Here is a 7,821-nt window from a genome sequence, read left to right as displayed (position 1 = left end):
TGATCTATAACCAGCACTTTTTACACAGCATAATACAATGATCTGATATTGAATGGTCAAAAAATCCATCTACATAAAAATTAATTCCATTTAACAAATATTCATTGAATACCTAATATATATATATATATATATATATATATATATATATATATATTTGTAAGATACCCTTTCTTTGGGTAGTATAAATTTCAAAGACAAAACCTTGGAAGAGGTAGGGAAGATCCAGTCTCCGAAATGTATATTGATACACATAGCTTATCTTTCCACACTCCTCCATTGGTTCTTTTCCCATTCTTAATTAGGCAGGTAATTCAGTCAGAAAATATCAAAAACATATTCCAGTCCAAAAAGGAAATTTCCTATTTACTTATGTGTCTGTTCTCTCTAAGAATTATGTATGTTTCTTGCCACAACAAAAAGGGCAGCCACAAACAATTTTGCACATTTGGATTCTTTTCCCTCCTTTAAGATGTCTTTGGGATATATTACGCCCAGTAGTAACACTGCTGGATCAAAGGGTATGCACAGTTTGATACCTTTTTGAGAATAGTTCCAAACTGCTCTCCAGAATGGTTAGATCCATTTATAGTTCCACCAACAATGTGTCCCAGTTTTCCCACATCCCCTTTAACATTCGTTATTATCTTTGCCTGTCATCTTAGCCAGTGGTATCTCAGAGTTGTCTTGATTTGTAAAAAAAATTTAAAAAAATGATGAGGGCAACATGAAAAAGAAAAAAAGAATTATATATGATCCACTGTAAGAGGCGGGAGCCAAAACTATGGTTTTACTAATATATACTAATATAACATACTAATATTATATTACTAATATACTAATAATATAATATACTAATAAAAATACTAATATAATATACTAATATTCCAAATAATGCATTTTGTTTTACCGATACAAGTTTTTACCTTCTCTACAACATAAAGAGTAGCCTAGAGAATTGAGATGATAAGGGACTTGTTCAGGATCACACAATCAGAATGTGGGAGTGGTAGGACTTGATACCAGTTTTCTAGGCACCAAGAGCAGCTGTCTATCTCCTCAGTCAGGAGATTGCTTCTCAATAGAGACATATGATTGATCTTAAACACTGACACTCCATTTTCTCCTGACCACCCAAATTGTAATCAGAGGTAGCTGAACCCTGAGGGGACATGCAGTTCATTCAAAAGTCTGACTCTTGGACTAAGCTAAGAATCATTTTCCTTTCAATTTAGCTTTCTGAAGAAATTGACTCAATTGCCTATAGAAATAGTAATAATTAGAAAAGGATTCAAATTTTTAAACTCTTCATATCCATCAGATAAACGAAAAGGTATCAGGAATCTAACACTGAATTCATTTAAAAAAAAAAAAGTATCTCTAGAACCATCTACACTCATAGTAAAATATGATTTCTAGCTCTTAGTTGGATTACATTGAGTAATAAATGCTGAAAACCTCTTGGAACAGCTTTGGTGAATAAGCTTTCTGTACCTCACTGCTGCCCTCCTCTCCCCTTTTACTGCTGCAATCATTTGTCCTTTTTCTTTGATTCATAGAGGGGAATGAATCACGTTCACCTGTAATATAAGGGGAATAGGATGTAGCTAATTAAGAGCAGGGCAATTCAAACTTTTTCTTAGCCCTGGGGAGGAATACCCAGGTGTGCTGAGGAAGATATGCTTGGAAAAAAGAAAAGAGATGCTCTATAGTATAGCAAATAGTACTAGGCCTTCTTTCATGAATTGATTTTCCCACTGGGTGACATCTTAGCAATTTCTGTTACCCATCCAGTGATATAACTAAGTAGATGAAGCTGAAAGCTAGGTCAGATAAAAAAAAAAAAAAAAAAAAAAAAAAGAGTTTAATCTAACAAAAGCAGCCTCAGTCTTTACAGTGAAGGGAGGCTGATTGAACAGGCAATAGCAGATTAAATAAGAAGCTAAAATGGGGAGGATAATCATATTAAACCATTAAAAAATGAAGATAGAAGAATGTCACAATGCCATTTATTTGGAGGAAAAAAGCACAACATTACCATGGAAGCATCAAACAATAAGGGGGGAAAACATCAATTTTAGATGCAAAGAAGTGGATCTTTTGATTTCTTTTAAAATTGTAAGTGCAATCATTTAATTACTAGAAAACTTTGTGATAGAGAAAAACATCCTATAAAATCATAGAAATAATGAGAATATTTTCAAGCACATTTATTTATGAGGTTAAAATGCTTAAAGTTCCTTACTGCCTTGTCATGGCCTAATCTATGAAACTTGTTTATGTATTAAAGTCTACTTTATAATGACTCCTCTTCACAGCTAAAACTGAAATTTACTCCCACTGGCTAAGTGATATCTGGGCCTTCTCACCTCACTCAAGTGATGAGTATGTGAAGAGAAAAGGAAGAAGGAAAGAGAAAGAGAAGGGAAATGGAAGGGAGGAGGAAGGAGAAGAAAGGAGAGAAATGGGAAGAGAGAAAGGAGGAGAGGGAGGAAACAGTAAGTGAGAGGCATTTAATCTTGGAGTTAAATCTTGGAAAACAAATTACCATACATATTGATTACATTTGTTTTTATTAAAGTAATTTTGAGGGAGGGTTGTTTTTTTTTCAATGAGACAATTTTTATGTATGCTATTTCATTTATGCCTTCTACCTCTCTGATTTTCTCTTTCCAGAAGACCTCAATGCAAAAGAAATCCTAAACTATATCTTGCTTTAACATTTGAATGAAGGCCCTAATAATATTCACTTATTTCAACTACATACCCACCCCCTTAATGCTCAGATGCCTTACAGTGGCTTATGAGTCTATCCTGGATTAGAACAACCCCTAAAACATGGATTGGTACTTTAAATACCTGCCTGTTTTCAGTAATAACTAGGGCAGTTGATTGATTACCCTCATTACTCATTAATGGAACCCATCCTTTCCACCTTGCCTCCTGCCATTCACTGAAAGAAGAAAACCTCAGGCATATGCCCCAAGCAAAAAAAAGCCACTCAGAGAGGACAGTGCATCTGGAAATTCAAGGCCTACAAATTCCAGTGCTGTTTGTGCATCTTCTCACAATTCTGTATGTTTCTGGCCCTTTGCAGCTCTATAAAATGGGAAAGTCACTGTAATTACAGCTTTTTTATCCTCTGAGTTTTAACTAAAATACCTAAGCCTATGTCTATCTGATCCCTGTTTAAAATACAAACAAGAGAACCATTTGTTATTTTTTCCCTCTACTTAAAGGGATATATAAAATTACAGAGTACTTATATTTTTGTAGAGACTTTGAATGAATAAGGCATTTTTGATAACATAATAGCAGCTAGCTTTTATAACACTGAAAGTTTGCCACAAATATTATATCATTTTACTGTCACACAAGGCTGATGATGAAAATAAGGCAGACAAGAAAGATTAAGTGACTTGCCCATGCTCACCTAGTTAGTAAGTTTCTTGGGTTGGATTTGAACTCATGTGTTCCTGACTCCAAGTATGGCACTCTACCCAATGGCTTCCTTTATTCCTGCTTTACAAATGAGAGCAGTTCAAGATAGTAAATAATGAGTTAACATGGGAATCAGGATGACCTGGGTCTAAATCCCCCCTTTGATATACATACAGAAAGTATGGTCCTGGGAAAATCATTTCAATCTCTCAGTGCTGTGATCCAGACAACTCCCAAGATTATAAATTGTAGAACAGGTATTGTTCTACATTGGAAAAGAGTTTCCACACCAGAATTTCCCTAAACAAAAGAAATTACAGGTCTACCATCCCATTCCCCATCCCTACTCCCCCCCCAAAGAAAAAAGAAAAGAAAAAAGAAATACTTCTAAGTAACATGAGAAGCCCTTCATTAATACCTTGATCAAGATTTTTCAGGAATTACTCTCCAACTCTTTTTTTTAACATGGAGAAAGGAGTATCTTGTGCCAGAATTCCAGATTTTACCCAATGATGTACACTTTGCATCAAATTATCTGCCAAAAATTATCAAGGAACATTGCCATTAGTAAGAGAATCATTTGTTTAGATTTGCCTGAATTAGTCAAAATTCTACTTAATCAACATATTTTCAATAACGTAGCCACTTTTAAGATTGTTATCACTTCCTAGATTTTTCTCCTTCTTTATTTTTTTCTATTTATCAACTCATCTTACTATTCATATTAAAATTCTTTTTTTTTCTTTTTGTTATATTTTTTAGAAGAAGAATACATGTCTGAAAGTGGAACACAATATTGCTTCCCACTATAATTCATCATCAAGTGGACAAAATACATCATTAAATAGTAAGAACCGGCCCTATAAGTGATTTTAGAGATCATAGATCTAGAACTAAAAAGAATCTCAGAAGTCATCTAGTCTAACCCCATCATTTTATACATAAGGAACTGAATCTCTTAAAGGTTAAATGACTTGTCCAATGACATTAGGTAGTAGGTATAATTAGTAGGTCTGAACTCAAGACCTCTGACTTTAGAGTCAAAGTTATTTCCTCTGTATCAAGTTTTACACCAGTAAAAGCAATTAACATTGCTAGTGTTTGGAGGAAGTGGGGAAGGAGGCATTGAGAAATAGATGATGTAAAAACAAAAGCTATCAATCAAAAGTTATTTAAAAACAAACATTGCTGGTCTTTGATCCTTAAATTAGTCATGACCCTCTAGTATGAGAATAGGAATGAGTGAGTACTATTTAAAAAAAAAAAAAAAAAAAGGAAAGAAGTATCACAATGAAACACTGTGCTTGACCTTATCTGAGTCCTAAGAAAAAGTTATTATTTTTAAATTAATATGCAAATTATTAATTTATAATAATTAAATTATACAGTTAAATGCATTTTAAATTAAAATTTTAACATTAAATTATAAATTAATGCATATGTTGATTCTTTGTTGGAATGCTTTCCAAATAACAGGATATGTCATGTGTATTCATGTATTTGGGTGGGTGGCTGTGTATGCGTTCCAAATTTTGCCTTGCATGTTTACAATTATAAAGATAACTTCTCAAGGGTCCTGACATGGAAATATCATTAGAGAATTAGTGTATGTTAATATAGTACCTTAGACTATGATGCTTGACTCTGTATCCCCAATCATTCTCTTTCCTTTAGAGTGTATCCATGGAAATCTTGAGAATCCTTTCAACACTTCACTTTTCAAGACTTCACTTTTTCAAAATCTAACTAATCATACATGTCATTGGAGGAAATGTACTATGCAAGGCCAAAAAAAATACTTTTTTTTAATGAGGAATTTGGTTGATTTCTTATATTGCCCAAGAAGATAATTAATTTGAAAGAGGAGATTTGAAAGAGAAAGATATTTTATCTTATAGACCAGAACATATTTGGGATTCCTCTTGCAATTGCCCTCAAAGATAGTTTACACATAAGAAACCTATTCTCATTGATAGTTACACCTCAGTTTTAATCAAGTTAACACACACCATTTATATATAACACTTTCAGATTTACAGAATACTCTATCTAGGTTGTCTCATTCACTTTGGGATATGTATACTAAATTGTATTTCTGTCCAGGTAGGTGTCGTCTTATTTCTCAGATTCAGTTCTTAATGGATATGTCCCCTGATAGTAGCAATATGCTTCTGGATATTGATTTTCAATCAATAAAATCAAAAAATCAATAAAATTTCAATCAATAAAGCATATTCTCCAATCCAGGGTCTTTGACTGGGCAACTTAAATCTCAAAGCCTCCCTAAGCCCCTGTTTCTTATGGTGGTACTGATATTTGTCCTTCTTTCTTAAAGAGAACCATGATACCAGGATATAAGGTGACGCTGTGACATGCAAATAAAATGGATTTAAGTGAGGAAGGGTTGTGCAAAGTCACCAGCCTCACTTTCTTCTTTGGAACCAAGTGGATCCAGATGACTAGAAATGGCCTTGGATACAGTAGGAGACCTGAAGGAATACCTTCAGGGTCTGGAAGACAATTGCTATTTGTAATCCCTCTGAGCCAATCCAGACTCAAACTAAAACCAAATGGTTTTTGGCTTGGGACCTACTGTTGGCCAATCAATGGGAACCAGAGTGATTGGGGTTTAAGTCATTGTTCTTAAGAAAGAAATCTATTCCATAATCCCCAAGATATTTTAGGAGGTTTCAGCAATCAAAATTTATATTCCTTTGAGTCTTATTTGTAAGCTGAAAAGTTGGGCAAAATGATTTCTACTGGTCTTTTCAATTCTGAATTGTAATTGTAGAATCTGAATATATTCCAAAAGAAAAAAAATTCCTAAAATGCTTTAAGACGGGATCCTTGAATAAAGGCAGAATCTTCCAAAGTGACTAATTTGATATACAGTACTCACTGGGATTTTTACATTCTAGAATCAAAGGATTTCCAATTGGAAGGGATCCCACAGGTCATCTAGTCCAAAGCTTCTTAAAGTGTGGATCATAACTCCATATGAGATCTCATAACAATGTGGAGGTTGTAAAAAATTTGGCACCCATAAAAGATATTAAATATTCATCCAAGATTTAATTCCTATGTAAAAATAAAGCACATACATGTCATTAGTATGCAAACTTGCTTTCATCTTTAATAAATGATAAAATTATATGTATGCCAACTAATTTTTAAATAAATGTTTCTATGATTTATTATCACTAAATGTATGATTTGTATGCCTATTTTATTTATCTACATACCTGGGGTTGCATAAAAATTTCTCAGGTAAAAAGGGAGTCACTGGTGGAAAAAGTTTAAGAAGCCCTAATCTACTCCAACTCCTTTATTTTATAGATGAGGAAATTGAAGCCCAGAAGGGATGTGACTTGTGAAAGGTTACAAAGGTATTAAGTGTCAAAGCCAAGATTTGAACTCGGATCCTTTGACCCAGACCTCTTGGTATAGATGTAAAAAAAATTAGTCATATTTCTTTATAGCCATATCTTTACACATATATAATCAGGATGGATGTATGTGTGCATGCTTACACATACACATAGTCTACCATGTCTGTACATTCTAAGCTGACAAAACACAATTTCTAGCCTAGGAAGACTATGGGATTTTCAAAGCAGAAAGGAGATCTTTTTTAATGAAATGCAATGTAAGCAGAATTGTATTCCAAGGGAATCTAGTTTAGTCCTTTTTTCTCCTTTCTTTCCTTTCTTTTTTCTTTCTTTTCTTTTTTTTTTTTTTTTTTTTTTTTTTTTTTTTTTTTTTTTTTTTTTTTTTTTTTTTTTTTTTGCTTTCATTTTTTTTCTTTCTTTCTCTTTTTTCTTTGTATTTTTTTCTTGTTCCTGGCACTGTTTCTTTAGAGCATCAGCAAGTGAAAAATGAGCATGGGAAACTCCTGACAGCAGAACAGGACCTAAGTGGGCCCTAGACTGAAAGCCACTGATTAGATTCTACTGTACAAACAGGGAAGTGTCTATGAACTCCTCACCTTTGAAAGGTAAACACTGGGAAGGAAACACTCCTCCCATCTCCTTTGAAGCATTCACCTTGTAAAAGGAAAGAGAATTTCTTTTAAGAATTCACCATGCAGAGAGCAGGGGAAGTCCTTTGAAGATAATTTCATCTCCACATGAAACCAATCCCCTTTCCATCCACAAGGCACTCTGGTCATTACTGCCAAATACAATAGAAGTGCCAAAGGATTTCTTCTCTTTTGGATTGAAATACAACAATAACAATAATTACAACAATTAATAATAATAGCAAAAATCCTGTGCAAGCAAGCATTTCTCTTCTTTATTTCCCCTAGAGAAGTAACTTCCCATCTTTTTTTTTCTTTTCCTCCTCCATTCCCTCTTAGTAGTCAAATTAAAAGACTTTTCC

General features: G+C 33.6%; 1 long non-coding RNA gene across 1 annotated transcript; it reads left to right on the top strand.

The window, feature by feature from the left end:
• Positions 1 to 2,458: 2,458 nt before the first annotated feature.
• On the top strand, positions 2,459 to 5,273 carry LOC116419299. Its single transcript, XR_004229567.1, has 3 exons — positions 2,459 to 2,498; positions 4,204 to 4,288; positions 5,116 to 5,273. It is a non-coding gene; the product is annotated as an uncharacterized LOC116419299 (long non-coding RNA).
• The last annotated feature ends 2,548 nt before the right edge of the window (positions 5,274 to 7,821 follow it).

This window comes from Sarcophilus harrisii, chromosome 5 (assembly GCF_902635505.1).
Source record: "Sarcophilus harrisii chromosome 5, mSarHar1.11, whole genome shotgun sequence".
Taxonomy (NCBI): domain Eukaryota; kingdom Metazoa; phylum Chordata; class Mammalia; order Dasyuromorphia; family Dasyuridae; genus Sarcophilus; species Sarcophilus harrisii.
This window is presented reverse-complemented; position numbering and strand designations above follow the sequence as displayed.